The 14,378-nt window shown below is 45.0% G+C and overlaps 1 long non-coding RNA gene across 1 annotated transcript; it reads left to right on the forward strand.

The window, feature by feature from the left end:
- The first annotated feature begins 30 nt into the window (after positions 1-30).
- LOC105282878 lies at positions 31-3,490 on the forward strand. The gene is made up of 3 exons (XR_894593.3): positions 31-162; positions 318-2,272; positions 2,335-3,490. It is a non-coding gene; the product is annotated as an uncharacterized LOC105282878 (long non-coding RNA).
- The last annotated feature ends 10,888 nt before the right edge of the window (positions 3,491-14,378 follow it).

The raw sequence follows: 14,378 nt of genomic DNA on the forward strand, positions 1-14,378 counted from the left end.
GCGGCAAATTGCAGCGAGTCACACGGCGGAATTGTATTTCGTGATTACCGGATAAAAGCAGTAAATGCAAGGCGAGAATGCAAGGCGTGTTTGACAAATTTATAGCATCAGTTTTTATGCTCTCCGGGAAAACCTTGAAATAACTGACAATATATAAACGAGGTATGTACTATCAATATCAATATGACGTAAGCGATTGCAAAAGTTTTTTTTCAATAGCATTGAGATAAGTATTCGTGTAACGTTAAACTCGTGTGAGTATGGAACAAATTTTTCCAATATTTTTCTGCTATTTGATATGTTACCGTCTTTTTTAGCGCAAACTCGTCATTCAAATGCGCAATGCGTAAGTGATGTGCTGGAAATGTAGCGCACGTAATACACGAGGACAGTAGGCGTACTTGAACAGATACAGCATATTAAAATACATTTTAACAAGTGCAATATGTATAATCAACTAAGTGATATTTCTTTTGTGCTGCAGCGATGATAAACACGTGCCAGAAAAATCTGATATCTTCCTCGTGGTTTCATCGAATGAGGTTTACCGCATAAATTCGCAGAAATCTTTTGAGAGAAGCACGCTAATTATTAAATTATTATTATCGATATTTTATCTTTGCCATTATTGGATTTCAAGAGAGCGGTAAAAATAAAAATGCTCAGTAATGAAATAATAAATTAAAACGCATGACTAATATTATGCGTTATATAAATTTACAGCTTAATATAAATTATCTCATAATGTTCAGTTATTTATAACATGTTGTATAATTTGCAGCATCTTTATGTATATTATCTGATGTTAGAAATATACGTTTTACAATTAATCGTAATTTCCCGTACCAATTTAGTGCCGAGTCTAGCATATAAACCGGAAATGACCATGAAAACGTCCTTACCTAGTTCCATCAATTGCAGCAATTCAAATCGTTGCCTTCACCTGGTCTAGTAAATGCAGAATTCATGGTTCATTACGCACGAATACAAGTTTCTTCTAATAATAAATTAATTCACTAAATACAACATAAGAAAATCATAAATTGTTCATAAACCATAAACTGTTTTTATATATTACGTTTTTATTGCGTTTTTAATCACACTTTTCTGTATTACGAGATGCTTTAAATGAGCGTCCTTGTCATTTTTGCGTCTCGTCATACAAATGTAAAAAAGAAAATGGATTTCGTTATGAAAACGTTGAATTTCATACTTTTGACATAGTTGTAATTTATAGTTTGTATCATGAAACATATTTCTATATATTTTTTGTACAATGGTACACGATCGCAATCCATAAAACATGAAAAAAACTGTACATGATGTGACGTTTACGTTAGTTGTAACATTGTAAAGATGTACGCTAAATTATAACGTGATGGAGGGACTGCTTCCAGTTTTGGCCATCGTTTTCTGCGTGAATAAACTCCTCTGGCTATCCTGCCTCGCTTTGGTGTGCCTGACGTCAAATAAATCCAGCAAACGGGCGACCTGCAAGAGAAACGATCAACGAGAATGAGATTCTTGAGAAGGGAAATTGCCACGCGGTGACTTCAATGCCTGGCGTGCACGTTGCAGCGAATCAACGACGTTCACGATTTAATTATCATTTCGTCGGAACGCATGCAATTACCGAAGATGTTTTAATAGAGGAGTACTTCCCCGGCGAATCTCTGCCGCAGAATTACGTAATTAGTATTTTGGTGAGCCGTTCTGAAGCGTTTGATGCGAGACTGTGCGGGCAAATTGAATGGTGAGCGAGCCATTGATCTTCCTCCGAAAGGAGATTAAAAAGGAAATGCGATGCAAGGAGAAATGAAAGGTTGAAGAGTAATAATTTTGACGTAGTGTAAATTAGAAGTTACGCAGATGAAACATACATGTTGCGCATCCATTTGATCTTTTCTCGTGTATCATTGTAATTGCAATCACGTGAAAATATAATAGTGATCATTATTAAGAGCACATTGCAATAGACAATAATTTTTGACGTCGTGTATCAAATTATTTCTTTTTTATTTTATTTTCAATGAGTTAATCTGTTACAAATGTTTAACATCTCTGATTAGTAGGTAAAATAGTATCGATACCGGCAATGGAAAGACGCGGAGGATTTGCTGAGAATCATCGTACCTTCCTTCAAAAGAATATCAAGACGACGCAAGAGATGGCGATAGCTTCTTATTTCGGGCAGGCGTGAAGACACAAGATCCTTGGCAAGGAGGAGAGGAAGTGCCATCAGCTTCTTTTTTTTGATAGATACATGAATAACGTATGTCGTTATTTAATCGTTTAAGTGTTCCATAAATTGAACTCAAGAATGTTTTCTTTCAGCCAATTATTATCAAGAAATCCCATTAAGATATTACTGATGAAGAAGAAGATGAAATGGTTACAGTTTTATGGCCAGATCGAGAATAAATGTTTGTTCATGAATTATTTAGACGCAACTTCAAACAAATGCACCAAATTTGTTTGCTCTTTCGCACATTGGAGTGATGAACAAAAAATGCCAAAGGAAACGTGTATATGCAGTTCGACCATCGTTAGCGAAGCGAGCATATCCGCTGATTGTTACCGGCGGAAATAATCCTTTATTCGATGTGATTGAACGTCATGCCCTTCCAGCTGTGAAAAATTACGTAAAACTAAGCAAGATCGACGCTGCCAGCCATGAATTAAGGAAGAGAGGAAGTAATGAAAAAACGTAGTACAAGAGGATACGCTTATGACGAATCACTTTTTCTTGTCATTACCGCCTTTTTTCCCCGAGATCTCGCTAGACCGGCTCATTTCCGGTTGATGCTCGTCAGGAATGACCAGACCTCGAGCAATTTCTCGCTTAATTGAGCTTCCAATTAGTCAGATAAATGTATCAGATACGATTAATATTATCGATAAATTGTTAATTACTGTAACAATAATGTCCTTTTACTTGAAGTAATCTACTTAATTGCGCAACATTCCAGTTTGTCATTTTGCTTCAGCTTCTTCATTTTCTTCTCCGACGAAAAGCGATCGAAGCAAGATTGCAGATGAACGTTAATTACGTGTGACGCAATATACGTGAAAATCTGCTTGCAGATTTATTTATTTCGCTAATTCGTATATAACGACAGTGTCCGCCGATGCAATCCTCAGAAAGGATCTATCGAATCGTAAATCTTTCTAACGTATAATCCTTCCGAACGCGTTTAAGTGCGCATAATTATCGCCTACTTTGCGTATCTGTTATTCACCGATGTAGTATATATAGCGTAAATTGATGATAAACTCTTGCGAGTTTCCTCTTGAGCTTCTCACGCGGCTTTGATCATTTTCGATTGCGTTCTCCAATGGATTATGCGAATAAAATCACGCGACGCGGTTTCGTGTCCCTCTGCTAATCGCTCGTTATATATCGAATTAACGCTTATCTCTTCTTCTCAGCGTCGCGCGCCTACACATATCCAAAGAAAGGTCAGGGGAAGAGGAAAAGGACTGTGCACAGTGCACCGGTCGCATGTCACTGCAGCGGAATTTCGGCAGTAAATATTCGTAACGGAACCACCGGCTCCTCGAAAAGGCGGTCCGAGGCGCATTGCGCACCACGTACGAAAAAAAGGGCAACACGACAGTCATCGTAACGTTTTATCGAGCCTCGATCGCCGGTCAAGCCGGATCTCCGCGAGTGGTCCCGCGAGTGCGGCTGCGACTTCCCGCTTCTCTCCGCGTAAACAAGAAACCCGCTTGAATTCGTACGAGAGAGAGTTCCTCGCCCTCGCCGCTGCGTGTTCATCCATCATCCCGCATTCTCATGACTCACATAATCATCATCTCGTCGCTCGAGATCTCGCGAGCGTCCCGGCTTCCTCGCTGGGAAGTCTTCATTCGGCGCGCCACCCGGCTTTCATCTCTCAAGCGATGACTCGTCACGTAGCAGATACGCAAACGTTACATGAGCGAGAAGGATACTTCGAACATAATCGCGAATATAATTACTTAGTATTAAAATAATCGAGGCTGTTTTGAACTTGGTCGAAACATGAAGCCAAGACCGAATCTCCGCCCTTGCTCGTCCAACCGTCAAATTCGCGCTGCCGAGAGAGAATCGCGGCGATAGGTATCTGCAAAGTATCATTATTAGCTGGCGCATTAGCATAAAAATAGGCAAATAAACGTCTCGCGATAATTTAATCTCTCTCTCTCTTCTACCACCACCACGGTAGTATCAAGTCCCGGCTGAGCACACAGTGACCGCGACGCCCCGATTTGACTAATTGCGGACCATAAACCAGCCGCTTAATTCGATGTCCGGGTATGATATTTAGTACCATAGCAAGATATCATAAATCCGAGATCTTATCCTCGGACGACTCGCGTCTCCTTAAATTTTGGCACGCGTGGCTAGTCCACGCCTATCTGCCCCGTTGATCTTAAGCGGCGGAATTAAGCGTCACGGTCGGCGCTCGCGCGGTTTTCCAGCGAGCCCGCGATCGGATAACGACCCGGTCGCGAGCGAATTCCGGCTCTTACCCAACCGGTACGTAATCTACCGTATTTATTGATTTCAGCATCGCGCAGCTGTGGAGAGGCAACGGAGGGCGACTCGCAAGATCAAGTTCAAGATCTCTCGCGAGGAGAGACCCGCGCGAGGGTCACCATCAGAGGTGGAGAAGTGGGGAATTCCTTCACGGTGAGTGACTCCTCTGGGCCAAGGACTTCGGGCCTCACCTCTCTTGGCTTGGCACGGCTCTCGCGACACTTTACGCGACGATTTGCATTCGGCGGCCTTCCCGCCCATCCACATCGTTCCGGAATACCTTCCTACCTTGCTGACGAATTACGGCGGCGCCTACGGTCCGTCATCGACTTTATTGCCGGCGCGGAATATTCTGTAACACTTCCAGCAAATGTTTAGCGCTCGATGGAAGAAACTGATGGCGTATGCCCGCGATTGAACTATAAATTAAAATTCCGTTAAAGCCCCGATCAAAGAAATAAGAAATATTCTGTTATTTGCCAGCATTCCTAAAGCTTAATTCATTGAAAGCCCCTAAACATATTGACGCCCGTACGTTGGAAGAATTGTCCTTCCCGCGAGAGAGAGAATGTGACAATCCCGGGATGCCCTATACTTGGAACATCAGAAGCGGTCAGACCCAACGGTTTAACTGTGTCTTGATCGTAAAATCGCCCACGTGACCAAAACCAGATTCAGGAAACCATGTGATTTCCTTATTGCGGTCCTTATCCGCCGGTGCCTGCACGCTTATGCACGGATCGCGATGCGAGCATCTGCGTATTCCGCGTTGTCCAGGAATGTACTTAGATATCGCAAAAAGCACGTATCTTCCTGAAACTCCGTGAGATACAGAATCATTTCCTGTGATAAACATGTCATGCACCTAGAGAAAATATAAGGTACAATTACTGGAGACACTTTCATTGAACAAAATACGAGTAATTTGATAACTTAAATTACCAATTACCAATTAATTAATTAATTAATTAATTAACCATTTACCGCGTTTTTTTAGTTATTATCACCTAAAATCTTATTTAGCCAAGCCCTATGGGTTGCAGCTTATGCACACGGAAAACAAACGAAACGCTGCAACGCGAGCGGTGCCCTCCGAGTCTCTCGTCAAGGAATTCTGAGGTAACGTGACACTTGCTGCGGGGAATTCCCCAAAAGAAGTCCGTATCCGCAAATAATTTGCGGGCTGCTGTGCATTTGTTTATTGACGCGAGCCCGCACGTGTATCACACAAGCCGATGTACCGTTAAAGATCCTTCCAGTTGGGCCAGTACCGAGCAATGCCATCGTCTTCTCGGAGCTAACGCGATGCGACGCGACAATATTCAAAAAATGCATTATAAATGCGTGAATAAAATATACCGTCACGGCTGAGAAGCCAGTCGCGCTAACGTCGTGTTATATAATGATTAAATACGCACGTTTGCATATTCCTCGCATCGATTAAGCGAGGATACCCTCCGCCCGTCCATCCTTTAGCACCTCGCATATCTATAATGCTAATCGAATCGATAAATTTCAGGAGAACGCCCAATTCGCTGGGACTTTCCAGGTAAATTCGAGAGAATCAAATTTAGATTGTATCGTCGCCGTGATTACACCGTGATTTTCGTTGTATTACAGCTGGACGTGGAAGCCGACCGCAAAGCTGAGACTCGCCAGCAAAAAATCGATCCTGGATTGATCAAGGAGAAGCGTGGAGGAGGCCAAGATATATCTCCGTGCGTATTAACACCGATATTCTTTTTGGAACCTTGAATCGAGGACGACTCCACTTCCGTTCGCCTGGACAGCGCATTGTTTATCGCCGTGGAGCTTCATTTGGGCTATCGCATTTTACCGTTAAGATAAGTAGGATTCGCCGGGGAGGACAGCATAAAGCAAAAAGATTTACGCCGCGATATCGCGGCGATATCCAGAAAATGCTCGCTTACGTCCGCACATCGTGGTGCTTCGCGATACTGCCAGGTTTAATGCTCATAATGATGAAGTTGTAGTAACATATGTAGTAAGCTCGCGAGATATCATCGGTATTGTATCGCTCCTATCGTCAGAAGTGTGTCAAGGTGTTGCACAGGATTAACATGTGATGTAGCGCAAATCCGAGCTACATCACATTTTTTCTGCGTGACCCAGCGCGGTAGTTCGGTATCCTGTAGAACGGAGCTTGACTCAACGTGATAATTTGTCCATCAAACGGCGGGATTAATCCACCTGTTAATCATAATATCCATTAAGTCGCGCATAATCGGCTAGTAAATATGTTAACTAGTCTTGATCAGTCTTGAACACCCCGAGAGAGAAAGAGAAATTGATCTTTTATTCAAAATAGCTTCATGAAGCGTTAGTAATATTAAATAAACAACGGAAGCACTTTGTCGAGTGACTTTGACTGTCCGTCATGTCACGTTCTATTCTACAGAATATTGAACAATCACATTACTCGTTGCGAATATGCACATGCGAATTCATTAACAATACCCGAAAATGCTCGCTCGAAGGGGGCCGTTCTTTTGCAAAGGTGCCGTTACACTTTTGTATGCCGTTAAACAATCTCGGCAAACGGTCCGGCTGAAGTGCTCGTGTCACTGAATACATTCCGGCGATGAAAAAAGGAGAGACAGCAAACAGTCGATGCACTTCACAATACATACATTTGCATTAAACTAGATAATGAAATGAATTCGCCTGTCGTTACTCGCAATGTATTCGTGGATACAACTATTCGCGTGAGAATTTGAGAATTTTCGAGCCAAAGTTGAGTTTTCGAGACCCGGAAACGGCTTCGACCTTGCCCACGTGCGGGTGCTCGTGGCGTAACCCGTTATATTAATCAGATGTATCGCACAATAACGATATTTATGTCCGCAATGGGTGTCAGCGCGAGAGAGGAATCGATTATTTTGCCCTGCCGGCGACGTGTCGTTTGACGACACGCACTTAAAGGCGAGATAAAGAGGCGAAGGGGCACGCCGGAATCCGAGATATGTAGACAAAACGGTCGTTCGCCAAAAGATACGTCATATCCCCGATTAATCGCGATTCGATCCATGAAATGCCAGCGTGCCGCCGTCAACCGCTAACCGATTATTTCGCCCACGAAATCTGGTCCTCTTCTGGGTCAAGGATGTGTCTTCAACAATACCGCCACGCTCATGTGCACGTGAATGATGATCTGGTCCTAATAATGTAGCACGAGATTAGCAAGATAAGAAGAGGAGAGCGAAAAAAGGTGCAAAAAGCCTTCGCAACGGCTTCTCTCCCGGCATCGTCATTAGCCGGATTATTTTTAAGCATATCATTTATATCGTAGCAGTAAAATATAAAATATCGGCGTCATATACCGAATCACATGAATAAACGTCGTGTGTACGCACGGACAAAATAAATAATTATCATTACTTTGTAGATTCCGCGTGCGTAAAACGTAACGACTACTCGCTCATCTCATCGAGGATCCGCCGTCGAGCGTCTCATCTCCCGCAGCGTATGTCCCGACATATCGCCGCCGTAGAACGAGGATAAAGATTCGCAAAGCGGCCGTAAACGTCGGCTGCTGCACAAGAAAATAATTTGGACCGTTAGAGAAAAAACAGGGGAATCGCACTTCACCATCGACTACGCCGTGCAAAGTTCGCGCAAAGGTGACGGTCGTAAGGCGTAAGTGCGACCGACAGGATTTTATAGACCGTTAATGATAGCCGGCACGAGGCTGCGATTCAGTCCCGTCCTTGGATATCGATGGAACCGCCAGACGAGAAGCAAGTGTCGAACAAAGGACGCAAGCAGGCCACACAGTTAGGAAAATGATCCGGAGGAGGCGTAAAGAGGCGCGAGAAGGGACGAAGAGGTACGTAAAGGGAACCAAGCTGGTCGCGCGATTATCGGTTGCAGCTGTAATTGCGTCCATTCGGAGGAAACGTGCAAGGGCAACGCGGCCGCAAACGTCAGCGAGCGAAGATGAACGGAATTCCGCGTTCTTGAGTTTTGAACGAGCGTTCGCGATAACGCGACTTGGGCTTAATAGTAGTTGAGTTTTATCACAGACAGTTACGCTCGTTTCGCGGCGAGCATAAGCCTATTATGCGAGTTTATGCGTACGAGCGGTCGGTGCAAGCGCGTTAAAATTTCAGATTGGATATGAGGATAGAGAGACGGATAGCGCGTCGGCGATCCATCGGGTTCAGCGGGCAAAAATGCCGGGAATGCCGAATGAATCTTTCAAGCAGGCCTGCTCGTTGTGCGCGGAATAAATGAGCAGAGCCGCAGCGTCCCGCGGCCGCCGCTGAATCGATCAGTGACACTTTTACGGTCGAATCGCCAACCGCTAGAATCCGTCTACAGTGTCCGTCGCCGTTAGTGTGGGTAGAGGGATTTTTTTCCTTTTCGCTAGATCCGTTAGAAGTACGAGACTCTCTTATCGAAATTTTCCAACGGTACCCGAGCGGGAAAACGCTCCTTCCTTACTTATCGCGACGACGCCATCGACATCGGCATCGGTAGGGGAATGCTCGCACAATGGTCCCGCGGAACAAGTAGCGAGTGAACTTGCTCACAGCAATACCACCAAATTATTTTCGCATCGGACAATATCGTCCTTGGATACAAGGCTGCCAAAGAGATGATTTCGTTTCGAAGAAAAGCTCCTGAAAAATATTCGCGTGTGCGAAATAATTCTTTTTTCTTTTTTTTCTCTGGCTATTACTGTCCGTTAATTCTCCGCACTCCGAAATAATCCCGAAATAATAATAATAAAAATAATAATGACAGCTCACCCTGGTGCGGGATTAGATAGAGTCGCGTGTTTGCGGTATCGCGTGCGGATGTAAAACGCATTTGCATGAGTGAGTCGTGAAGCAGCTGTTGCTTACAACGTCGTAACGTCTATTGAAGCGAACAAATAAAATGCGTCATTAGCGTACATAATTAACCTCGAAAAATATTAACGATAGCCGTAAATAACGTTATTGTGGCGTAGCGACAAAAACCCGGCAATTCGTTCCTCTTCGCAACAATTATCGTACACAAGTGTTTCGCCGAGATATTTCTCGCGTCAATCTCGACTTTAATGATCAGCTTCCTCCTCGATCGAGCCAGCAATTATCTATTTTTATCAGACAATTACGTACACGAAATCGTGTACGGGTCACCGGCTGGTTCCTCCACGAAAGCCACGAAGCGCTTCTTCGACGCTCGCGTTCGGTCCCTTGGCCTCCTCCCAAGGATGATCGATATCGAATTAAATAGCGGTAAACCAGTCACGAGCGCGATAAGTAACACCTTACGCGAAAACACGAGTGAGTTATACTCTCACCGCCACTGTAGATCCATGGTGTGGTCCCCAGAAAAATACATGCCTGATCGGCGAGACCGTGGTCCCCAAGTATTATAATGCCCGACGCCACGCTGTCATTTGCATACTCCGTGTCGAGTCATTAACGTAACAAATTAGCGTACCTCGTAAAGCAGTCGCGACTGACTCACCGCTTGAAAATCTCAAACGTCGGCCCATTTTTCGATTGGCCGATTTCGCGGCGATTGTCGTTTTTGCTTCTTTGTATCTCTCGCAAAATAAATAATTAATTATAGAAAATGACTAATCACTTGATGATGAAATCTGTATTCTCGAATGCAACGCAATCGATATCCGCTCTTCGAGTAAACGCCGCTGGCGAATGCAGGTCCCAACGAGAGCTTGAGGCTTCTCGAGATTAGGCCTTCGCTCTCGTTGCTTCCATCATGGCGATAAATAATCATCGTCCTAATGAATTCGTGAAGACCCGTAACTACCGGGACCAACCCGGGATCCCTCAGCCGAGGAGAGAGCCCTTCCCTTGTCCTTCCTTTTTTCGCGATACCAAGAAACACTCGAATATCGTATGCATCGGCAATACGTTATGTACAGCGCATGTAATGCGCTTAAATAACTCATTCCCCATGGGCTGGTTCCCCATGGGCGTAAAAAGTTTCCTTGCTGAAAACCAGGCCGGCGGAGAATCAACACCGAAATTTTCAGTGATCGTTTTGCTCATTTTTGCTTGCTTGCAGGCCAGGCCGGTGCGGTTTCCCCGGCGTTAATTACCCTCGCGTTACGCGTTGTACGTGCGAGAGAACCTGAATTACGGGGTCTCTGAACGCAAAAACTCGTGCGTCGGAGGTGCGCTTTGCGAGAAGAAGAGAAGAAGAGAGGAAGAAAAGAAGCACGCGAGAAGGGATGCAAAGAGGTGCGCGCCGGTTATTTATAAGTCGCCGAGGTACGTCGGAGCGCCTTCACGAGGAGTGCTCTCTCTACCACCACGATGCGATATCGACGAACGGTGAAAAAACCGCAAAAGAAGAGCGGCCGAGGATATCCTTGCGATTGCGACGTATTTCGTCGTTGCACTTTCGACGCGCCTGGACAGGTGCTTTTTTTATCATTTTCTTGCCGCTTGCGTTTCGTCTCTTTAAAGATGGATTGTGTACGTTCATTGGAGATTCGCTCGGCGAGAAGGACAAAGCTTGGGCAGAGGTGGAATACAATCGACGTTACGCCGACTTTGTTGCACCGCCCTGAAAAAGATCACTATCATCAGATGCTGCTCGACGAGCGTTTAAGAATTTATTTACTTTCCTTTACTCGACGTGCTTCGATGCTTCTTCGCACAAAGATAAATACGCTTCGAGTTATCGCGTTCACGACTCCGCGGGGTTGCGAACGGATTGAATTGCGCAAAATAAAAAACTGTATCAAGGGAACCCGCACGCGTTTAATAACTGTACATCATGTAGAGATATTTAAGACGCGCACGCGAAAGCGCTTGATATATTAAAGCTGGCTTTTGAAGATCTCCTGCGACTCATAAATCATCGAGCCTTACTCGGTACCCACTTCATCGCGTGTCGACAGGACACTCGGTCTTTTAAATATGAGTCTCGGCTGATTCCTTCGATCCCTTTTTAACGACGTCGTTGTACATTCAAGTACACACGGTTGCTGAGCTGCGCAAACAATAATTCAGCGCCGAGGCATTCGCTACCAAAAATTCACAGAGATTCGTTCGCCCTTATAGAGCGGCGTATTATTCGCAGTGCTGCATTCGAACCGAAACCCTTGAATTTTACTCGTCCGTTTCGAACGAAGCTGTATTCTCCAGAGGGCTTCAAGGGCCACGAGCAAGAGGAGCACCGCGAGCGCAGTGATGAAGAGTCACCGTTGTGCATTCGCTCGCGTATTCCCGCAGCCACGAAAAAGTCCTGGTGACAGGTGAATCGCACGACTGTCCCCACGACGAATAATTCATGGATCAGCGGAGACTTCCGCGCTTTATCCGGCGGCTCGTTAATTCAGGACCCTTTCCCGCAGAAGATGGAGGGAGCGCGTCCCTTTCCCGGGGAGACTGCGGCGAGGACCAGAGACGCGCCTCTGGACAAGGGAGCTGCAAGGGATTTTTCCCCGAGACATTTATGGCGAGCGTATCTTGAAGTACGGTCCATTGTACTCCGCTGCAGTGTAGCTCATACGTTTAGCTCATACGAGTACAAGCGGCCGCCTGCCTCCGCAGAATGCTTCAGGAGGAGGCATCATGCTTTCGAACGGCAACATGCGCGACAGTGTCTAAATGTTGAATATGCACGCTGGAAAAAATCGCACACATTTGCATAGAGTATTTCGTTTCGCATTTGTCTTCCTACGCGCGCAAAGAATTCAGTCTTGTTTGAAATAAAATTATAATAGAAATGTAATCAACAAGCTTTGGCGAATAAAATATTGCAAGACGACGTACAACGTCGAGACAGAGAATGGAAGACAATACTCTGTGCATACAACCGATGCAAGCAGAGTAACAATTATTGAAAGTACTATAATCCTTGAAAATAATCCCTTACTGAAAAATTTCTTACTCGCACTTAGGGCGACGTAAATGGCGAAGAAGTCGGTTATCCGGACTGGCAACGCTGGAAGATCCACGGAAGCCGCAACAACCGGCGCGTTCGGCTCTTCGGCTTCTCGTTGCTGCTGGTTGTCCTCGAGGATCCTTGTATGGCGCCTGATGGGAGACGAGCGTGCGAACACCGTCCAAATTCTCGCGAGAGGCACACCTCGTTACACCCGGAATCCATCGTTGAACAATCGTTGATGGTCGTTGATAATTGTCACGACCTCGAACTCGTCACGGGTTGAGTGTCTTCATCTCATTCTTTTTTCACGCTCTTATCCATCGCGTGGCTTTCACGTTAGCTAATTCTTATAATTTTTCTGGCATCCTGTCGCGCAGAGTTCGTCGAACCGCGTCGGAGCACTGACCGTCATTTGTAATTTAGTTAACGATTGACGCGGACAAAAAAATACGTATGCCGCATCGGCAACAGTCTATAAATAGTGATATTGTTTTTCTATCATTTGGTATTCGCATCTTCTGGCAAACACTTCTGATTGAAAGGAGTTGCCAAAAAGAAAAGAGGAAAAATATTGTTCTATCGTTAAGCGGGAATTTATATTATTATAGATTATCACACGTGGAGAACAATATTTTTAATATATTCGTGTAAGTAAAGAACGTTTCAACAATTTTGTTCTTCATAAGGATTGTGATGTAAGTTGTTTTGAAAACTTCTTATCCTTATCTAATCTGATATTCCGATGCTGTAGAAAATAATAAATACGTCTGTATATGTATAATAATAAGCTTTTATGTAGACAGATGTTTCAATAATGTTTGCATAGTGACGAATTTGGTAAGAAATACTGGTTACCGTATCTCGCGCATCTATATTTTTATCATCAACAGCGCGTGTCCTACTTTTCCATTACATTTATCTAATATGAGGATCTTCCTCTCATCATCATCGGCGTTAGATGGCATAGTGAACACGCAAACTTTCAAGTTTGCAGAGAGAGAGAAAGAGATTCGGAGGTATGTCTGCGTTTTCATTCGTCGACACTTCGCATCAGCGTGACTCGCGATTGCATGATAATCCATTTTTCTTTTTCGTCTCTTGATCAGATTCATTACCGAGGATATAAATAGCGGGAACCTGTTCGGCGAAACGAGCTGGCGAAGGGAAAACCGTATCAGCGTCGCGCGCCGCGAAAAAACGCCCGGCAGATGCAATCCGGCAGAAGCGATCAAGGCCGAGAAACAGAAGAAATCCTCGAACGACGATCCACATAAACCGATCCTAGATGCTGCTGCAACGAGTCGGCTTTACTTTCCGCCGATACCTCCAGACTCGCTCTCAATGCCTGCTTTTTCACGGCGTGCCACGTCGTCTTGGGGAACGCGTTCAACTCGTTTCCCTTCGCATCAATGATCGTCATGCGCATCAAACGCGAGACAGCTCCCTCCGAATAGATTCTTATTTTATCTCCTATCTCCCCTGCAAATCCTTCCATTGCACAAAAGATAAGATAAGATATTATTGCACCAATAAAGTTCCCGAGCGTTACGCGTGATTTATGCAACGTCGTGGAAAAATCTTGCGCGTGACGATGAGGACGCGACGAAAATGAAAACACATTTCCTGATGATCGAGTGACATTTCGCTAAACCGAGAAAACGAGCAGGAAGCGGAGGAACCCGATCGTCCACCTTGTATCTTGACTCGAGGAAGTCTCGTATTCCCCGGCGGCGCAAAGGAGGCGCGAATTCCTGGACGATATCGGTTCTGTAATGTGTAACATCGAGCTGTAACGATCGGGACACGGTTTGTGCCCCCTTCCACACCCGCACGCACTGCGACCACGATTCCTTCTCGCGTGCACACACGCACGTTGCTTGGTGCTCCACGCACACCGGCAAGCCAATTGGAGAGCCAAGTCTTGGCCAAGTCTTTATAAGTAGGAGCCATCCGCGTCCTCAGGACTTACTCCCTCTCG

This window comes from Ooceraea biroi, chromosome 4 (assembly GCF_003672135.1).
Source record: "Ooceraea biroi isolate clonal line C1 chromosome 4, Obir_v5.4, whole genome shotgun sequence".
NCBI lineage: Eukaryota > Metazoa > Arthropoda > Insecta > Hymenoptera > Formicidae > Ooceraea > Ooceraea biroi.